Source organism: Suncus etruscus, chromosome 16 (assembly GCF_024139225.1).
Source record: "Suncus etruscus isolate mSunEtr1 chromosome 16, mSunEtr1.pri.cur, whole genome shotgun sequence".
NCBI lineage: Eukaryota > Metazoa > Chordata > Mammalia > Eulipotyphla > Soricidae > Suncus > Suncus etruscus.
Window position 1 is genome coordinate 26,718,662 of NC_064863.1, and position 23,340 is coordinate 26,742,001.

Here is a 23,340-nt window from a genome sequence, read left to right on the forward strand (position 1 = left end):
TAGTGTTGAGTGAAAAACAGGTAGTTCCTGATGTTGATTAAACAGGTATTGGCCACAATCAAAGTACTTTTACCCTCTACTCATTTCTGACTCTTTTGCATTTTATTTATGAAGTCGAAGGTATACAGCTGACTTTTTTATAATATCTACACATATGCATTATAATCATTTAAGCTGCTTTTCCCACTATTATTATTCACTTGTTCAAATTTTTTTTATTCACTTATGGTAAACACTGACCTCAGGGTACACGGGTTTGTTTCAGTTTGCTCATTTTATTTAACTTCAAAACATGTTTGAATTTATATGGTATTTGTCTCTCTCCATCAAAGTTATTTTGCTTAGCATAATTTTTTAGATGTCTATGGGTGATTATCTCTAGTAGAAATACTTCACCATCTTTGTTATTCTAACTTAATTGTATTTATTCCTAAATAGGAACGTGTGTTGGGATTCTATGTTAGGCATCAGCCCATTCCCTTGAATAGCACTGACTTATTAAATGCACTAAAAATGCTACATAACAAACTATAACTGAAAAACATTTTCCTATGCAGTTCAAACAAAAATAGTTCTTTCACCACACAATCCAATTTTATATCATTTAAATATAAGAAGGGATATTCTGAATATGCAAATCTTGAGGTTTGCTTCACCCCAAATAAATTTCTTTTATTTGACCATTGCTTTCCTCTCAATATGTGTACCAGTTGTCTATGGATGTGAATATCTTCGTGTTTTCAGTTAGTTGTCTTTGTCTCCACAAATTTTTCTTTACTAATACTAAGAATTCTACACCATATTCTCAAAACCTGCAAGGCTAGACATTAAGTAAAAAGGAAAACAGCATGACTTCTTTCTTCCTATATGAAAAAGACTAAGTGTTTTCTGATGTGTTATAAAAATATTTATTTCCTGGTAAAATATGTGTTTTTCTCTTCTATATGATCAACCAGTTTAATCCAATGGTATTTAGTATTATTTGCTGTTCTTCCTAATTTTACTGCACATATTAGTTTTAGATCATTTATAAAAATTGGAATTAACGACATTGTTTAATTATTCAAAACAAAAAATTCACAAAAATGCATATTTTAAAGCAAAATAGTTATTTGGAAAATTTGATACTTTTTAAAGGTTATATCAAAAGTCAAATTGTTATTGAATGTCACTGGAAAATTATAATTTTACAACATATTTTCCCCTTTCATCATTTTACTCTCAGAAAAAATGTCAGTTCAATGTGTATTATTTTTGTTGTTGTTCTTTTTGTGTCACACCTGATGGTGCTCAGGGGTTACTCCTGGCTCTGTGTTCAGAAATTGCTCCTGACCCACATGTTGTTCTATATACTTTATGGTTTCAGGTCTGATATCTAGGTCTTTAATCCATTTGGATTTTACCTTTGTACATGATGTTAACTGGAGGTCTAAGTTGGCTTTTTTACAAGTGGCTAACCAGTTGTGGCAACACCACTTATTGAAGAGGCCTTCCCTATTCCATCTAGAATTTTTTGCACCTTTATCAAAAATTAGGTGACGATATATCTGGGGAACATTCTCTGAGTCCTCAAGCCTGTCCCACTGATCTGAAGATCTGTCTTTATTCCAATACCATGCTGTTTTGATAACTATTGCTTTGTAATACAGTTTAAAGTTTGGGTAAGTAATACTTCCCATATTCCTTCTCCCAATTATTGCTTTAGCTATTCGTGGGTGTTTATTGTTCCAAATGAAGTGTTTGATCAGAAGTGTTTGATCCACTTCTTTGAAAAATGTCATGGGTACCTTTAGAAGGATCTCATTAAATCTGTACAAAGCTTTGGGGAGTATTGTCATTTTAATTATAATAATCCTGACAATCCAAGGTATGGATTTACATTTCTGTGTGTCTTCTCTTATTTCTTGTAGTAGGATTTTATAGTTTTATTTGTATAGGTCCTTCACATCTTTAGTTAAGTAGACTCCAAGGTATTTGAGTTTATGTGAGACTAATGTGAAAGAGGTTGTTTTCTTAATGTCCATTTCCTCCCTATCATTATTTGTGTATAAAAAGGCCATTGATATCTGTGTGTTAATTTTATAGCCTGCTACATTGCTATATGCATCTATTCTTTCTAAAAGTTTTTTTTATAAAATCTTTAGGGTTTTCTAAGTATAGTATCATGTCATCTGCGAACAGTGAGAGCTTGACTTCTTCCTTTTCTATCTGGATTCCCTTGATATCTTTTTCATGTCTGATCACTATAGCAAGAACTTCTAGTACTATGTTGAAGAGGAGTAGTGAGAGCGGACAGCCTTGTCTTGTACCAGAATTTAGAGGAAAGGCTTTTAGTTTTTCTCCATTGAAGATAATATATGCCATTGGTGTGTGATAGATGTCCTTGACTAGATTGAGAAAGGTTCCTTTCATTCCCATCTTGCTGAGAATTTTGATCAAGAATGGGTGTTGAACCTTATCAAATGCTTTCTATGCGTCTATTGATATGATCGTGTGATTTTTATTTTTCTTGTTGTTGATATTGTGTATAATATTGATAGATTTAAGAATGTTAAACCATCCTCTGCATTCCAAACACTCCATGACATTGAGACTAAAGGTATCTTTAAAGAGGAAACAGCACTCCAAACAAGTGAAAGCAGAAATAAATAGATGGGAGTATATTAAGCTGAGAAGCTTCTGCACCTCAAAGGAAATAGTGCCCAGAATACAAGAGCCAACCACTGAGTGGGAGAAACTATTCACCCAATACTCATCAGATAAGGGGTTAATATCCAGAATACACAAGGTACTGACAGAACTTTACAAGAAAAAAAAAATCTAACCCCATCAAAAAATGGGGAAAAGAAATGAACAGACACTGACAAAAACGAAATACAAATGGCCAAAAGGCACATGAAAAAATGCTGCACACCACTAATCATCAGGGAGATGCAAATCAAAACAACTATGAGGTACCATCTCACGCCCCGCAGAGATTGGCACACATCACAAAGAATGAGAACAAGAAGTTGGCGGGGATGTGGAGAGAAAGGAACTCTTATTCACTGCTTTTGGGAATGTCCAACCTTTGTGGAAAGTCATATGGAGATTTCTCCAAAATCTGAAAGTTGAGCTCCCATACTATCCAGATATACCACTCCTAGGGATATATCCTAGGAACACAAAAATACAATACAAAAATCCCTTTCTCACACCTACATTCATTGCAGAGTTGTTTACAACAGCCAGACTCTGGAAACAGCCTAACTGCCCCTCAATAGCTGAATGGTTAAAGAAACAATGGTACATATACACAATGGAATATTATGCAGCCATCATAAAGATGAAGTCATGAAATTTTCCTATACATGGAATGTATATGGAATCTATTATGCTGATTGAAATAAGCCAGAGGGAGAGAGATAAACACAGAATGGTTTCACTCATCTATGTGATTTGAGAAAAATGAAAAAAATTTGTGTAATGATTCTCAGAGACAAAATAGAGAAGGACTGTAGGGTCCAGCTCCTGACATGAAGCTCACCACAGGGATCTTTTAGTGCAATCACAGAAATAATTACACTGAGAACTATCATAACAAAATGTGACTGAATGAGTGAAGTAGAAAGCCTGTCTAGAGTATGGGTCTGTGTGGGGTGGGGAGGAAGGACACTTGGGATATTGGTAATGGGAATGTTGCACTGGTGAAAGATTTTATATTTATATATACATACATATAATATATATAATAAAATAATATATAATATATATTAAAATAAAAAAGAAGAAAAGATAAGGCCTCCCAATTCTTACCACGGGCTGTGTTCTACACGCTGATTGTATAGAAAGAGGAGGTACAGTAAATGCACCCCATATACACCTCAACCCAGCCCTTTTTCTGGTCTGTATTGTGAATTGGGGTACAAAAAAAATTGCTCCTGGCAGGCTCAGGGACCATATGGGATACAGGTAATTAAACCCAGGGTCTGTCCTGTGTTGGCGGCGTGTAAAGCAAATGCCCTATCTCTGTGCTATCTCTCTGGCCCAATGTATATTCTTAATTAAATTTTTTTTCTGGTATTTAAATATGTTCATTATAACCATTCTCAAAAATATTCTGAATATTATGGTAGACACCTATATATTTATATATTCTTAAAAAACTATAATTTTTCCCTGGCTATAGACAATATTGGGAATTCTATTTAGTCTGAAAAAAGGATTATCTGGCAAAACTTAATTGCTTTGTCAAGTAAATCTGTTAATTAACCAAGTACCAAAAAATCAATTTTAGATGGTTTGTTTTAAAATATTTTATAGGGAAAGATTGAAAAACTGTCATAGACCAAAGGAGACTAAAATGATGTGATGACTAAATGCAATATGCTGTGTTGGATTTCATCCTGAAACAAAAATATGTTAGTGAAAATGCTACAGGTGTCTGAAAGACTTTTGCAGAGAAAATAATATACTAACACTAGTTATGTAGAATAAACTAATGTAGAGTACCTAGTATGCCAACTGTAGCATTGTATATAGGGTGAGAAACTGTATGAAAATGGTGTATTGTTTTGATATATTGAGGACCCTTAATAATATATATCAAAACATTTTGTAAATTTAAGCCATCACAAGAAAATGCCTGAAGTTAAACTCAGAATTGATTCTTTTTGGTGCCATATTTTAATGTTTTCTTTCTATGACAGGAAATTTTTAGTCACATGTTGCACTTTTTCTATGAAAATTTCCCCAACATAGAATGTACATTGTAATACAACTGAAGAGAAATATAAACGGAAAATTATTAATATATTTAAGTTAAAATAATTTCTTTTAAGTATATGCAATGATTGCTTTAGACCAAAAATTTTTTAATTAATTTGATATTGATTGTTTTAAAATTAGTCTGGGATCAGAACAATACAACAGTGGTTAGGGAATTTACCTTGCATACAGCTGACCTGGTTTTGATCTCTGCCATTCTCATGATCCTCTGAGCCTGCCAGGAGTCATTCCTCAGTTCAGAGCCAGGAGTAATGCCTGAGCACCATTGGGTATGGCCCATAACACTCCTCCAAAGAAAAGATAAAAATAAAAAAAATAAAATGGACTATCTATATTAGAGAAAAACTATAGTAAGTTCCTTGCCTCCTATATCTCTGACTCAAAATTAATTATTGGTACCATGTAAGGTCACCTTGAATCAAGTAGAAATGATGTTTAAGCATAGAACCTGAACCTGAGCTCAAAAGTAAGCCCTGAGTTTTGTGTGGCTAAAAAACAAAAGTATATAATTAGTATTTAAATGAATTATATTAAAAATTGAAAATAATATTATTAGTATTTTATTAAATTTAAAAATTTACTATTTTGGGGTTGGAGCAGTGGCACAAGCATTAAGACATCTGCCTTACCTGTGCTAGTATAGGATGAACTGCAGTTTGGTCCCCTAGAGTCCCATATGGTCCCCCAAGCCAGGAGTGATTTCTGAGAGCATAGTCAGGAGTGACCCCTGAGTGTCATGGGTGAGACCCCATAGCCCCCCCCAATAATTACTACTTTTAGAAATTATATTTGACTTAAAATACTATAGAGTATATCTTTGTGCCACTGAAATTAATAATGAAATAAACAATAGTATGAATATTGATTAAAACTTGCCAAAGAGCAAGTTCAATGGATTGAGTGCTAGATTTTCAGACATATTTGGCATTTGTTAACTGAGCAATGAGCAAATGGACAAAACACATAAACATATGTTGTTATTTTATTATTATTTATTAAGTGCATACACTTGTTAAAATTAATTAAACAAATAAATTTATATCATATTGTCCAAGGAAACCAATGCACAATCAATTGGACTAAAATGTATTGCTATCTACCACTCATAGAGATATACCATAAAAACAAAAAAACACCATACAAAAGTGCACTCTGCTGTTCTAGGTTTATCACAACACTATTCCAGAGTCTGTAAACAAATTAGGTGCCCAACAATAAATGAGTGACTAAAGAAACTGTGGCAGATCTCCACAGTAAAATACTATGCAGCCATTAGGTAAAATGGAGACAAGAAACTTGCTTCCATGGATGGACATAAAGATTTTTATGCTGAGTGAAATTTGTCAGAATCAGAGGGATAGAAATAAAATAGTCTCTCTCATCAATGGGATATAAGAAAAATAAAAGACAGTACAATAGAGACGATAGAGATAAGGGTTGGGAGAATAAGCTCATAATAGGAAGTTTATCACATAAAGCAGTGAGTACATGTAGATGAAAAAGAAAGGGATAAGCAAGGAAAAACTATAGGTGACCTTGAGACAGTGGAGAAGAGCTTTACACAACTTAGAGGTGGTTAAACATATTCGATTTGCATACTAACACATTAAGTACTAGCACTATAATTTCCTAAACTATACTGGAAATATTATATATTAAATAAATTAAAAGTCAATCATGTGAGTTTGATTTTGATATTTATTTGAACATTCTTTTTGCCTTTTCCTAGATATTTATGTATATTATAATAAGTTCTCTCATTACTATAATAAACATGTTATTATTAATATATTAAATAAATCAATATATAGTATAACATATATTCATATATACTTATATGTAATATAATTATAGTATAATATAATTTAATATGGTTATATAAAATATATAAATATATAATGCATATGGTTTATAATACAATGTTTGATATAATAAAATATAATAAAACTAATATAATACAACTAATATATTATATAAAATATATAAAACTTATAATAAAATAAGTTCCCCCATAATTTGTATTAGTTGGTGCTCTTTTATATCTAGAAATCTGGATTTTCTACAATTTTTTTTTATCTCATATGATTCTTTGACCACCAGGAGTGACACTTAGGTATAGAGCCAAGAGTAAGTCTTCAACAAACAACATGACGGGCCCAAACACACCATACACAATTAAGCAAACAAAAAAGAGTACCAGTATAAACAAATTGTTTTACTGTAATTATATGGTGTATAAAACACATGTAATTATATGGTGTATAAAACAGGACATCTCTGAAATTTGAGAATGATAATGTAATTCAATATTTTTGAATTTTTGTAGCACTTTAAACAGTATTTGTATGTATAGAAGAACTTTTTATTTTATAAAATATAAAAATGTAGCATTAAAATATTCTTATGAAAAATTAAATATTTTTATATTTGGAAGCATTTTATCTTTTATATATCAATATGAATACAAATTTATTCTAGCAAAATGAAAATATACATCAGACAAACTTTATGTTCAATCGTTAATGTTCAACAGAGTATTAGATAATTTGAAAAACAATGATTAATGACTGGATCAGTTTTGCCAGTAAGGAAAGTATGGTAACATTCTTTCCACTGTGCAGATTTGTTAGAAATCTTGGTGTAGCATCTCTTTACACTTATGAACTCACATTACAAATGGCTTCTAGGGGCCGGAGCGATAGCACAGAGGTAGGACCCAGTTTTGATTCCTGGCATCCTATATGCTTGTGACTCCCAGCAATGATTTCTTAGTATAGAACCAGGACTAACCCCTGAGCAATGCTGGGTGTGGCCCAGAAACAAACAAAAATGAGTTCAACATGTTATTAAGGAAAATATAGTTTTAAGCTCAACTTTATTAATTTGGTGAGTATTGAATCCAAGAAGACAAAATACATAATAATTAATATTTCAAAGTTCCATTAATAGTATATTTCATTTAAAAACATTAAATGACAATCATTGTCAGAATGCAATTAATGATTGAAACACTTAAAAACATTAGATATTAAAATAAATAACTCTTAATGCAGGAATCTTAATTCCATTTTGTAAGCACATTGGCCAAAAATGCTAATGAAGATATTGTTGTAGGAGCAATAAGCATAGTTGGAATCTAAAAATGCAGTAACTAGGAAACAGACTGATGGACACAAATAGAGGAATAAAAGAAAGAGGCAGTCTGTTAGGAATAACCTTGGCAATATTTTAATTTGCTATTCTTCAATGGTGTGAAAAAAAAGTAATTTGATCCTAAACACCTGAGGTAAAAATATATATTAATAGTAGAATAAATACATTTTAATTATGTGTATATATAGAAATAAATATTTTCAAATATTTGTTTACTGTGAATTTAAAAAATAGTGTTGCTGTTTTAGTACTTTAATTTTTAGATAAGAAAGTGCATATTTTTAAGTTCTTATGAGGATGGTAGACTATGCTTTTTATTTTTGTCTAAAAACTTCTGTTTTACTTAATGTCCTCAAGTTTATTTTTTTCTCAAGTTATTTTTATGTTTTTGAAAATTTAAGACACCTTTAAATATAAAAAGACAGAATACAAGGTAGGAGAAATGGGGATATTTTGGTTAGCACATAGCAAGTTGCCATTTTATGGGATGAATGGATCTAGGTATCTAATGTACAATATGATACCATAGTTAATTATATTGTATCAAGGAATACATTTAAATAAATTTCTGATTTTTTTATTATACATGGCATGCACAAATGGTCACTCTGTGAGTATAAATTATGCTAACCAGTTTCACAGTACTTCACTCTGAATATATATGCATCAAACAACTTGTTTTGCATCTTACATATATCAGATATTTAAAAAGAAGTGTTCACACTTGAAATTTTTAATGGGTTAGTTCATGAATAACAAGCAATATTTTAACAGAACATCTTGAAATTTGATCAACAAAAAGTATATGTCTATGATTTCTAGATTTTAATTATGAGTGTAAAAATTAAGAATAAAGTTTAAGTGACATTTGTGATATATATATAGATATTTGACAAACTGTGAAATAATTACAGTGTCATTTTGAAAGTGCTCATTGTACAATTAAAAAAATCTAACTTAAACTAATCTCACTAGTACTGAGCTGTCCCAGGCAAATCTGATCTTCAGGTTGATATCTCTAGAGCCTTCTTGAGATGGTAAAAGTCAAGTCCAATTATTGCCCAGCCAAATTGGAGACCTAGTACTCCATTCACATACCCGACTTCCCCTGGTATAGAAACAGCCCAGCTTGACAGTTCTACAGTTATCCTTGTGACCCCTTTGTCATCCCAGCTAAGCACAATTTCTGAACCGAGTGAGATATCTGAGGTGAGTGCAGACGCTATCAAGAGAACCAGTGCACCATCCACACCTGACATCCTCCAGCGTAGAAATAACTAAATTCCATACATGAAATGCATCAGTTCATCAAGTTACCGTGTTGATTCTAGTTCACAGCTCCTGATGTGCATATGTGGCCATATAATACCCACAAATTTCATCGTGATGACAGCCCAAATAAGGATATTGTGTAGAAGCCCGTTAAGCCTTATGAGCAAAAACAGTGACACAGAAGCTTCAAAAAACACCAAACAGCTTAATAAATTCTCAATAACTTTTGTAACATATTGTGAGACATGTTGCAATAAGAAATATAATTTTTTACCTACTAAGGAGCAAGCCGATGTCTTGGTTTAAAACTGGACAGATAAATAGAGAAAGGTCACACTGGTGATTGAGATAGTGAGAAACTGAAACAATTGTATTATGAACAACTTTGTAAATATTGATGTTTAATAAAATTTTAAAAATTGAATTAAAAACTGTATTACTATAGCTCTTAGTACATTTCTTAGTTTTAAATAAACATGCTTTTTTTCAGTCATATATATATATATTTTTTAATTTTTATTGTGACCAAAGTGCATTACAAATCTTTCACTGCATCATTTATGGTACATAGTGACAATGAATGAGGGGCATTCCCACCACCAGTGCTGTCCTCCCTCTGCCCCTGTTCCCTGTATGCATCCCATATCGCTCTCCTTTACCCCCCAAGAATGCTAGTGCAAACTGGTCTCCACTTTACAGCTTGTTGTAGATTGAGCATCCATTCCACCATCATTGGAGATAAAAAGGATAAGAAAAAAGGGAGAAAAAAATTTGGTGACAACTACCAAAAAAAGAAAGAAGAGAGAGGAAAATAAAAGAAAGAAAAATGAAAGAAAAAAGAAAAAATATGGACCCGGCAAATAAAAATAAAAATAAATCTCTAAATAATAACCACAAGTGTGAAAAAGAAAGAGAAAAGTGGAAGATAAAAAGAGAAGGAAAATAAAGTCAAAAACTAACAAATCAAAACAAAACAAGAAAAATTATGGGTGCTGGAATGGTAGGGTTTTGGCCACTTTTTTTTTGTTTTTTTTTTTGTTTTTTTTTTTTTTTTTTTTTTGAATAGGCACAGTAAGCATTGGGGAAAAAAGGGGAATTTCTGTGGCCTAAGAGATTCAGGGTTTCTCCATCCTTAAAGCATACGATCATGGGATCAACCCCTGCCTCCATATATACTCATTACTTCATCCCAAAGGCTTATTTGTGATGCCAGGAAAGTTTCCTCTCGGTTGTGTGTGAGAAAATCAAGCCACTGTAGCTAGCGATCTTGGTACTTGCACAGGTTATAGGTCAGGGTCTAGGATAGAGTGTCTAGGTTCTAGAGGTTCCTATCCATCCTTGTTGTGGTGTTCAGTCTTCTGTAACACTTGCTCCCTGTTTTTGTTCAGTCCCTAAGCCGAAGCCTAGGATATTATGGATCCAAAGGTTCTGCTAACTCTCTGTTTTCCAAGTTGGACCTCTGCAATAAGACATCTTGTTGTTGTTGTTGTTGTTGTTGTTGTTGTTTTTTATGTGTCCTGGACTACAGCCTAGGGTAGGGTTTTTCTTATTAGTCCCAAGGTAGGCTCTGTTCAGTAACAGTTGTCAAAGTCAGTTTTCTGTTTTTGGTGCTCTTGTTTTTCACAGTTCAAAGGACGATAGCTCTTCTGATTTCCATTTAGTGTTAGGTGATGTGAAAGGACAGCCTGGTCTTAGGTCAAGTTTTCCTTTCCTCGTTGTCAAATCAAAACTTGCACAAGTTGGTGCCAGAGTGGTGTTATAAATCTCCCAATGGAGCTTAGTTCCTGGTGGTGTTACCTGGAGCTGTATCATTTCTACGTCGGGGATCTGGTGTTTCAGATTGGACTAACACTGTCCAATCTCCTGGGGACTGGTTGTATCCACATGACACATGTTCAGGATGGGAGGCACCCTTCCGCTATAAAAAGTGAGATCTTATCCCTAGAAGATAAGATCTTGTTTCTGTGTCTATGATTTCCCCTTTTTTACTGTGCCCATACAAAAACATATGGTGTCATACTGTGTTGCTGGTGCTATTCTGGGTAAGGATGACAGGCTGCACACACAGTCTCTTTTGTCTGGTTTTGTCTGAGCTTTTATTCCAGTCAAGGCTTTTTGTACCAATCAACACCAAAAATGGTAAGGATAGAGAGAAAAATGTTTATAATAAAATAGAACAAATAAATAAAACTGAGTTAAAAAGAAAAGGTATTCGAATAAAACAAATGGTGGAAGAGGCTACTTGTATATTTAGGAATACACATTTTAAGATTTATTGTTATACAGGTATTGAGCTTTCATAGGCAATATAAGACTCCCAATTAAGTCTTTTGATATATTCTTGTGAGGAGTAAAAGCCAAGGTACTTTTCGATTCACAGGCCTTGGAATTGAATTTGAGAGATGCTTTGCTATATTACGAGACCATATAGTGTCTTTGAGCTGGGAGTTTCGCTGAGGCCGATTCCTGTATCGTGCAACAGTCCACGATTTGGTGGGGGTGAGGGGGCCATCAAGCATGAGTAGGCAGGCATGCTGGTTGTATTTCTTTTCCAATCCATGAGAATGGGGACCCAGATGGTGTCTTTCACTGAGGAGCTGGAAGGTGGTCTGTTGGGGTAGGGGTAAATCTTGGTGCCTACCAAGTTAGGAATTGAGGGTAAAGAGTATTAAATTAGGGGAAGATAATGGATCAGGATTGAAAAATGAGGGGATAGAGGAGACACAGGTTTAGGGGAGAGGCAATACATGACAGGGGCTATATAAAATACATATATATGAATTGTTTGTGATTTCGACTTGGAGTCAGTACGGAAAGTCACGTCCATAAAGATTGACTTTAAAGATCTATTTGAGTGTTATCATCCAAATCTTTGGTATTCCGTTTCCTTTCCTAGGAACTGTCTAGAATGAAGAACATTTTTAGATAATACTTAAAAACTATATTTGTGGCGCGGGTGCAAATGCACCCATGCAGTTCTAAAAATGAGTATTAGTAAGAAAAGACACTGCTGCAGGGGGTCCAGTATGAATACGGGAAGAGTTCCCCCCCCTTTCCCCCAGAGCCCAGTTGCCAAACCTGGCCCTGAAGACCAGTTTGGCATGGGGGGATCTCGGTCTCCTGGACTAGGTGGTCAGCTCAGGAGGCCATTGGCCAGCTGTCTGCCCAGATTCCCAGCCATACCATAGGAGAGGAGCAGGAATCCTGGCATGTGGGATCGTCTGGGTCCAGCTGCAGCCTCCCTCTCCAGTATGAAAAAGCATGGGGGAGGAGTTTGCCTCCCCCATCCCCCCAGAGCTCAGATGCCAGACCTGGCCTTGAAAGCCAGCTTGGTGTGGGAGGCTCTTGGTCTCCAGGACTAATTGGTCAGTCCTGGGGGCCTTTGGCCAGCTGCCTGTCCAGATTCCCAGCCATGCCAGTAGAAGAGGAGCACTAATCCTGGCATGTGGGATTTTCTGAGTCCAGCTGCAGCCTTCCTCTCCAGTTTGAAAAAGCATGGGATTAGATTTTCCCTTCTTCCCCCTCCCCCCAGAGCCCAGTTGCCAAACCTGGACCTGAAGACCAGTTTGGCATAGGGGATCTCGGTCTCCTGAACTAGATGGTGTTTTCTCATAAGTTACCTCAGCATATTCTAAGACTTTTGTTCATCTAGGTTTAGTAAAACACGTTAGAAAGACTGTATTAGTGACAAATATTTACCCTATAGGTATGTCTTTATAATATTATTTAAATTTAGAAAATTGCTAAAGGGCCAGCTTTGCCTACTCAAGACTTGAGTTCAATCCCAATATAAGAATCTTCTGTGAATCTGTGAGAGCAATTCCTGAGTTTCCAGGAGTAAATACTGTAGTAGCCTCGTTTCACTTCTGATTGTGGCTCATCTGTACTATATACCTACTATAAGGGAAGATAAAAAGATATCAGTCAAAAATAAGGTATATAAGTAGCTAGAGAAATAAAAGTATGAATTGTTTATGGATAACATACAAAAAGGTAAAGAAACCAATGTTTTAATGTACAAGATTTTGTACATAATAAAACATTTTCTATGGAAAAATAATTTACAATTTCTTGCAAAGTATATCTTTGATTTCTCACAGGGTTCACTAAAATCTCCTGCTTTTTATGGGGAAAATAATACAGTGCCAACAGTCAAACATGCAAAGCCTGTGATCTGATTTGAACTGCATCTCTAGCTTTCCTTGTGAAGCCCATGTAACACTTTTTGAGCACTTTCAGGTCTAGTTAATAAGAAATTCAGACACATAATTGCTTAAGTCTTAGTTGGTTTGGATATGTGAGTTTAGCTCCCAAACTATACTAGACTTATTCCTATAACTCTAAGTGTCTCGACATACTGCTATAGGACTTTTGCACCAGAACGAGAGCACAGTAGTAGGGCATTTACCTTGCACGCAGCTGACCCAGGATGAATCTGGGTTTAATACTCTGCCTCCTATATAGTCCCCCAAGCCAGAAGCAATTTCTGAAGGCAGCCAGGAATAAGTCCTGAGCATCACCACATGTGGCCCAAAAGTCCCTAAAAATAAAAAGTAAGAATATTTTGGTATTTTTTCAGTCCAAAGATAACCAAAGGAGTCAACATGGGGGGGGGCAGGGTCCTTGCATTTTATTTATTTCTTCAGTGTACACTACTAAGTAAATATTTCTTTAAAAATGCATTATTGGGGTCAAAGAGATAGTTCAGCAAGCAGTGTGTTTGCCTTGCCTTTGATCAATCCAGATTCAGTCCCTGAGACTACATCTAATACCACTAAAATTTGAGCACAAATACAAGAGTAAGCCTTAAACACTGTTGGGTATTGTGCTGAAACAATAAAAGCATATAAAGAACATTTTGAACTATTTCTATTCAACTATAGAAGAAAAATATATATCTAGTAATGCAAGATATTATGTGAAAATGTGAGAGAGACAGCATGAGATAAATTAACAAATTTCAAAATGTGAAAAATATAATTGTGATTTAGACAATATTTGTTGTCTATTTTTGAATACTAATTTTCTTAGTATAAATATAGTGCAATGATTAAATAAAATCAGATTTAAAAAAGAAAATGTCTATTTTGCCATGATAATTATTTGATTTTTTTCATCAGCAAGTACATATGAAAAGCAGTCTTGCTTATTCAATGTTTTTTTATTGTAATATACAAAGAACAAAATTGTCAGAGTAGAATGTAAGTATAGGCATAAAGTAAAATGAAGAAAGCAATCTTACTAATTTAAATAGGATTTTAGAGATATAATGTTGATTAGTTCTTTCTTTTAGTAATATGAAGAAAAAGTAATATTATTTTTTATTTCCAAATATCATCAAGCAATTTTTTATAATATTTACAAATCAATCACATATCTTACTAGGTAAATGTTTTTAGTACATAAGTAAATAAACATATATATGATTTTATTGTTCTTTAATATTTTTCCATAGGCTTTTTCATAAATTTATCACTATTACTTTTATGAGTACCTGACAAACCAAAGTATTATTCATAAGTCCAGCAAATCAGCAATGTTTTCAGGGAAGTCATTCACTTCTTATTATTTTTTACTTCTTATCTTTGGATATGGAACACTATTCAGATAGCCAATATTTCGGAAATTGTAAGGTCACATTCTATTTTAATAACTGCAAGATGCAAAAATTTATTATTTCAAGAGTCATACACATTTGTAATTTTCTACTAATTTTTATGAGTTCATAAACCTGTTTCTGATAGTTGTGGACATGTCATAGGCATATGAATAAGTAGAGAAACAGAAGATGATAGTGTCCTTGGTAATGGACAGCCTTGTCGTTTTAAATAGTTAGGTCTGTATAGAAACTCAGATGTTCCATCAACACTACACCTTCTGTCATGCTTTATTGAAATTTGTTAATTTATGTCTTGTTCCTCTGAACAAGTTTGTGAGTCTTCAAGACAGATATCCTATGATTAATAACTAAACAGAATAACCATGAGCATAACAGAGTTTGACTCCAATCTACAAGCAATAAAAGAGTTACTTCTGTGGAAATTAGCCCAACACTATAGTTTAGCAGTAACAAGAGTATACCTCTGCCTTTCTATATGAATTTCTTCCATTTATTAATGATTGTGCATCTGTTATTTTGACTATTATTCTTTTGACCCCTCCCTCCTTCCCTGTCACTTCTATTTCTCTCTGGGTTTTTCCTTGCAGTCTAACAAGTCTTATTTTCTCTAAGAAATTGACTCATAAAGACACTTCAGTCTTTTGTATAGCATTCTTTAGCATAAAATGAGTCTTTACAATACTGATAGCTGATGATGTTCTCAGGTATCAAGTCTCAATTGCAAATTATATTTGAGAAAAGGCAGGTATACACACATACATGCATACATACACATAATATGTAAAGCAATTTGATATCTGAAAGGAAAAGAATCATAGCAATTAATAGAGTTACTAAGAGGTTTGAATCATATTTCACAAATTAAAATGTTTCACAAAACACAATCCACTAGGTGATTTACAGAAGATTTTTCTTGTATTTTCCTTTGATTTGTCAAATTTGACTGAAAGCGTGACCACCGAACTTATAGATAATATTCCCAGGCAGACACATTCAAGAAAATTAGCTTTCGTCTCAGCAAAGTTAATGCTTCATTTCATCAATCTATATGCATTAACAGTCTTAAATACTATTAAACAGTGATGGAGATATAAACTTAAATTTCAAACAGAAGCATAGCTAGTAATATTTCCCTTAACGAATCTATCAGCTCAATAACTTTGCTGAAGTTACAGGCCATAAATACAAGACTAAATCTTTGGTAATTACTCTTTTCTTCATTCAGATCATCAGAAGGCACATCAGTGTGTATATTTATAGCCAACCCTACTAAATATTCAATGATAATTTGTTGATTCATGCATTGCTTTTTTTCAACAGGATGTTGAAAAATTTAAAAGAACATTCTCATGGGAAAAGAACTAATTGGATTGATATTATAGAAAATAAGTTCCCCATAAAAATTATGTGTTATTTATTGGTATTTGCAAATGTATCTTAGGGAAGGATGGATAGAACAAGAGAGAGTGTAGAGAGAGTTATGGGAGTATTGGATAGCAAAAGTAAGACAAGGACTTTTGCTTAGTGCATAAATCAACCTTGTTTAATAACTATACCCTATTATATATTTATCATTTTCATAAATATGCAAAATATATGTGTTATATAAAGTAAAGTTCCTCAAAGCTGGGCTGTCACCCATCCCCATCTTCTTCCTGATAATAAGATCTGCCCATTTCTGGAAGGGGTCTTTGGAAGGTAACAAAAGGTTTACCTCAGGGGCAGGAAGAGGACTGGGAGGATATATTGAAAAGGTGCCAGAAAACCCACGCCCCACAAGAAAATCTCAAAAGAGAATGGGGAAACCTATAGTTCCATCATAAGTATAAGCCATGTATAACACTACCTCTTTACCTGCTTTTCCTCAAATATAAGGTAGTCTCCTGCAAAAAAAAAAGAATTGTTAAATTGTAGGAACACAAAAACCTCTAAAATTTTGTCTTTGTGTAAGTTGAAAATTAAATAAAGTTATGCATATAGTCTTTGAATTTGAATACTCTTTATATATTACAATATGTGCATATGATATTATTTTAGCATAAAACAAGAATCTACTATATAATATGCATATTAGACTATGTATGTTAAAATAGGACTAATTTGATTAGAAATGAAATATATTTATCCATCCTATTAAAAACTTTATCAAAAACTAGTTAAGTATAGATTTTAATTCACAAAGGTGACTCAGATGAGCACGCTTTGGTACCCACATAACTTTGAAATCGAGTGACTATATTTGAAATATATATATATAACATTAATAAATGACCATGGTTCAAACTATGTTTAGAAAAATAATAGAAATATTTTTAAATTAAATTATGTAAAAAGCTTTTTGAAATTAATTTGTAAACATGACTACAAATCCGCATTTTTTATTAACCACATTTGGAACTATGCATTTTTAAACTGTAAAAATTATAAAGAATTTGAAAAAATAGGACACTTCTTTAAATGCATATTTTGTCGGAAATATTTTGTCCCTATGGTAAGTTATAGTCTTTAATGCTTCCACATATCCATTTCCATATAATAATATAATTTTAAGTCATCTTAAGTTAAAATACACAAATATTTTATTTAATAAAATCTATGTGCATAATGTGAAAGCCTCAGGTAGGAAGAATCTTGGGAATATAAAACTACAGATTCAAAGAGAATGACAAATTATTTGAATTTTTAATTTTTTAATAAATGAGTATTATACTTATATATTTTTCTTTATTTTATTGGGCCATGCCTGTTTAGAGCTTATCCTGGTTCTACTTACAGGAATCACTCTAAGTAAGATTGAGTGGGGGCATATGATGTGTTGGGGACCAAACCTGCTCAGTAATATGCAAGGCAAACAACTTATCTGCTTTGCAATGTCTCTGACTCCCATATTTATAAATTCTGACAATTTTATGTTAACACTGTTCTTATTATACACTCCATAAACCTGTTCAATCTTAAATGAGCAGTTAGTTATTGTATTATTTATCCTTTAAATATACACATTGATCTTACCAAAAATATTGATGCCGAGTCTGAAAATGACAGTAAAAAATTTTAAGCAGGGGAAAAAGGGGCATGAAATTTTTAAACAATTTCTCTACTTTCAAAAATACCATGCCACTTCAGATATTTTTTACTGGTTTTGAAAGTCTTGATTTAGTGCTTGAGTATATGTTATGCTTAGAATATAAATTTCAGAAACCATCCGAATCACCCTGGCAGTGGTCAGGGGTTTACAGTACTATATAACTGATACTCAGAAGGCCAAGTGTTTGTACCCTAATTTTCAGTTAAGACTGCTATGTGCCCTATGACTTCAACTCAATATAATGTGGATACATAGTAGTTTCTCCCAATGTATTATTTTATTCTCATTGATGTTACTGTTCACCAATTAATTTACCCATATGCTAAAACAATCTAATATATTTTCATATTATCAATTTCAGCAAAGTTTGTTTAAGAGAAGTGGATACAAAGAGAAAATATATTTATTCATTACTATTTTGTTGCTATATCTATCTTCAAGTAGCTTTGAATTTCTGCCTCATAATTTCCTATTAAATTCCTAACGATATTAATCATAGTTATTTTAAATACTGTTTGCCATTTCTGACATGTCTGTCATATTTACTAGTGTTAATATAAATGGTTTACTTCTTCAGAATATGGTGAGTGCCTTATAATTTTTTATTGAAATAGAACATGATGCACTAGACAATAAGAAATAAATTAGATTTTTCCTCAGTGTGAAGATTTGTTACTTCTGCTTGAAATAGCACAATGTTTAATGTTTTATATATTTGCAAATGTCAAAAGATTAAAATTATATTTCTATATTTCTTTTTTCTCTTTCATACTGTCTTTGGGTTTCTGTAGTAATGCATTCTCATGGTAAATCTATATCTAGCAGCTTAAAATAAAACTGACTACTACCTTGAAATCATATTAATGTGGTTATAAATTATAGGAAAATAAAATTTTGCATAATATTTTGATTAAATGTATGCTTTATGGTTTACTCTCCCCAGAAAACATTCACACTTATAACTTACAAAATATATGTTAGATGAGACTAACTCAAGGTGTAATATATGAAAAACATCTTCCCTAAAATTAGAATAACAGATTTGATTTCTAACTAGGACAACAGAATAATCTTTACTTAAGTAACCTTTAGGCATATTGTAATCTAGATTTTTTCCCCATTAACACTACTTAGGCCAGGTTTTCTCCCAGCCCTACATGGTTTCTCATGGTGGCAAAATGGTGGAGTTCCTGAAGGTCAAATCCACAAAAGTTAAAATCCTTTATTCATGAGTCTTCAAAAATTATTTTCTACTAAGATCAAATTTATTCTCTATTATTTATTCCTTTCTTCCCCGTTTATGCCTCTAGCTTCTGTTCAAGGTTAATATACCTATTTGACTTTTATTTTTACCATATTTTATTGTCTATTTTCTTTATGAATTTAGACCTTTGTTTTATTCTAGAAAATAGGCATATTTTCAGAATATTTATTGTTAAATATAATGACTTCCAAATGCTTTACCTATAGGTATTAAACTACCTACTAAAATGTCATTTTAAAATAAAATTATAAAAATAAAGTAATTAAGGGGCCAGAATGATAGCACAGCAGTGGGGCATTTGCTTTGCATGCAGCCAATTCAGGATGGACATAGGTTCGATCCCTGGCATTACATATGGTTCCTGTAACCAGGAGCAATTTCTGAGCACATAGCCAGGAGTAATCCCTGAGCGTCACAGGGTGTGGCCAAAAAAGCAATAAATAAATACAGTAATTAAAATTCAATAAATTATTTAGTAAACAGTCAAATTGCATATTTGATTGTATTGAATTAATATTTTAAATTTATCAAAAAGTTTAAATTGTTTTTAAAGTCTATTTTTAAAGTCTCTAAAATACAAATGAAGACACTGAAAAAATTTAATTTTATGACACAATGTATATAGATTTTATTTTTAGATTTTTATTGTGGTAAAAGTGAATTACAAATCTTTCACAATAATATTTAAGGCACTTAGTGACAATGAATGAGGGGCATTCCCACCACCAGTGTTGTCCTCCCTTCATCCCCATTCCCAGCATGCAACCCACATCTCCCTACTTTACCCCCCCACCCCTGAAATGCTAGTAGAACTTTCTCCACTTGTACAGCTTGTTGCAGATTGGGTGTCGATTCTGTTGTCGTTGACTTTGGATTTGGTATTCAAGTTTGATCATTTTTTATTTCCATCAAATGAACATATGACTGTCTGGTCTTGGTATTATGGTTTGGGGGGCTCAAACAAAAAGGAGGAAAACTAGGAGGAGTCTGTCTAGGTGTTATAAATATCCATTTAGAAGAAGGAAGGGAAAAAAGAAGAAAAAGATAACAAAACAAAACAAAAACAAAAAACAATAAGGAAGTAACAACAAAAGTACAAAAAGAATAAACCAAAAACCAAAACTATCAGCTATGGCAAAACAAACAAACAAACAAACAAAAGAGACCAGCAACTTCTTAAAAAAAGGGTTGTGTTTCTTTTTTTTTTTTCTTTTTGCATAAGAACAGTAAATATTGGGAAAATTAGAACGGAAATTTCCTTGGCCTAAGAGATACAGGGTTTCTCGCCCTTGGGAGTAACTGCCATGGAAACAACTACAGCCTCCATACTCACTCATTTACAACACCGCAAGGTCTTTTTTATCATGATGAAAACTTTCCAATCAAATATGGGTGATGAAATCCCGCCTTTGAAGCTGGAGCCCTTGTTATTTCCGTAGGTCATATAGAGAAGGCTAGAAGAGAGTTTTTTTTTATGGTTCTAGGAATTCTCTTCCATTACTGTTGATGTGATCAGTCTTCTGTAATTAGTGGTCTTGGTTTTTGTTCAGATCTTAGGACAGAGCATAGGGTATAGTCTTTCAGCACGATTTCAGAATTTGTGCTCAGTTGTAGTTGTCAAAGTCAGACCTCTGAAATTAGGAGACACAATGTCTCCTAATGTACTTGTGTAGTCTCAATTGAATCAGTGTAAAAAGATAAAATATTTTTTTCTCCATATAACTTCATTTATTAGTTTTTCTTCAATATTCTGTTAAATAGCCTGTTCACATTAACTTGCTTTTAACAAGTTAAAAAAGTTATCCCTCATGGGACTCATCTTGGAAAGAAGCCTCAAAATAATCAAATTGAACCCCCAAAATAAAACTGCACTGAAAATAAATAAATATGTCAAAGCTTTAAATTTGACAAAAAGCCATAAAACATATAATCATATGTTTTGTTAATTAATTTTTATTTCATTATTAAAAAGCCAAAAACAAGTGATCTATACTAATTAAAATATGTCTTAAAATAATGTCACAATCAATTTAGTGGCGATTCTTAGAAGTGGAGAAATGTTATGTATCACCTACTGATCAGAATTTCATATACAAATAACTCATGTATCTGATTAGATAGACAAAACATTAAACTGAGAAATAACTGCACTTCTGTTGCACTTGAAAGGAAACCTTAATGAGGATACAAAGGCTACCTATGAAACTAGGTAAGTTATTCACCTAATCTATTATTTTTAAGGTAATAGCACAATTTAGCAACAATAAAACATCTAAGCCCATCAAAAATGGGGAGAAGAAATGAACACATATTTCCTCAAAGAAGAAATAAAGATGGCCAAAAGGCACATGAAAAAATACTCCACATCACTAATGATCAGGAAGATGAAAATCAAAATCAAAACAATGAGGTACCATCTCACAACACACATCACAAAGAACAAGTAAAATCTCTGCTGGCATTTTGTGGGGAGAAAGGAACTCTCATATATTGCTGGTGGGAATACCATCTAGTTAGCTCTTTTGAAAAACAATATGAATATTTCTTAAAAAATAGAAATTAAGCCCTTATGATCCAGCAATATTATTCCTATAATATATCTGAGAAACAAGAAATACAGTACAAAAATACTATCTACACCTCTATGTTTATTGCAGAACTACTTACTATACCTAGATTCTGGAAGCAACCCAGGTGCCAGAAAACAGATGAGTGGCTAAAGAAACAGTATCATATCTACACAATGGAATACTATGCAGCCATTAAGAAAATCAAGTCACAAAATTTGCTTATACATGACGGCCATAGAAAGTATTATTCTGAGTGAAATGAGTAAGAGGGAGAGGGATAAACATAGAAGAATCTCACTTATCTGTGTGATATAAGGAAAATAAAGACAGTGTGCAGATGATATCCAGAGATAAGAGAGATGAGAATTAGAAGAACCAGTCCATGGTAGAAAACTAGTCACAATGTAAAGTGTATAGTGCAGTTAGAGCAGAGAAAGGTCTACTTTTAAAGGGACACCTCTTCATTAACAATAGTGTAAACCACATTTCAAAAAACAAAAGATGGAGGGAAAGAGAGTGAGAGAGAGACAGAGAGAGGGACAGAGAGAGACAGACAGACAGAGAGAGAGAGACAGAGAGACAGATGTCTGCTTCAGAGGTATGTTTGGGGTGAAGAGGGTATCAGGGAAGGTGAGAGGGAAACTATATTTGTGGCAGAAAATTCTCACTGGTGAAGGTTGTTATACATTTTATGACTGTAACTCAGTCATGAACAACCTTATCTGTGGGAAAAAAAAGTGTATTGTGAACAATCTTATAACCATGTTATTTAAATAATAAAAAAGAAAAACAATAGCTTACTTAAAAATGACAAAGAAACCATGTAGAAAAATTCCCACAGGCTTAGAAATGGCCAGTAACTGGAGAGATTGCACAAAGCACTGAGTCCATACTGTCATGCATGAAGCCCAGGTTCAATCCTTTGCTGCAGGCATCTTGCGTCTCAGCATCTCTAGTGGGGAGCAAATGCTTCACGAGAGGAAAACGAGCAGTCAAATATGAAATAATGAAACCACACAAAATAAATTGTATGGGGACCCGCTTCTACAATACATGTGAGACAATTTTACTCTTCATGCTGGTGAAATATATACAAGTCTCTGGTACGAAAGGCACTTCTGCGTTGACAAAAGGCAGGTCCTAAAAGATACATAACAAAAACTAGCCAATACAGGTGAAAAGAATCCCGAGCTAACATAAGGAGAAGGGAGTGTTCTAGTTTAGAAAGGAAGTTCTTATGACAAAGGATGAGAAACTTGGTTTGCTACAGTTTGGGGACTAGCCCATAGCAACTAGCAAGGAAGATAGGAACTGTTTGTTTACCATCTGGAAGCTAAAGCAGATTGCAGGTAGCTGGCTCCACTTGTCTTTAAGTTGCAAATTTTTGCCAGATGGGAACCAAGCAGCAGATTTTTGATGCTGAAAATTTCCCTGAGTCAAAGACTGAGGCCTGTAATTTTGGCCTGTATTTTTACAAGGGAGAGAATGTGTCAGATAGTAAGAAAGAAATTGTAATGTCACTATCATGTCATGAATATCAGAAATATTCCAGTAATCCATATAAGGGGTATAATTAACGTCCACCAATGGGCCTACTGGCTAAAAT

General features: G+C 33.2%; 1 non-coding gene across 1 annotated transcript; it reads left to right on the plus strand.

The window, feature by feature from the left end:
- Positions 1 to 3,778: 3,778 nt before the first annotated feature.
- LOC126032726 (small nucleolar RNA SNORA51) lies at positions 3,779 to 3,910 on the plus strand. The gene has a single exon (XR_007503946.1). It is a non-coding gene; the product is annotated as a small nucleolar RNA SNORA51 (small nucleolar RNA).
- The last annotated feature ends 19,430 nt before the right edge of the window (positions 3,911 to 23,340 follow it).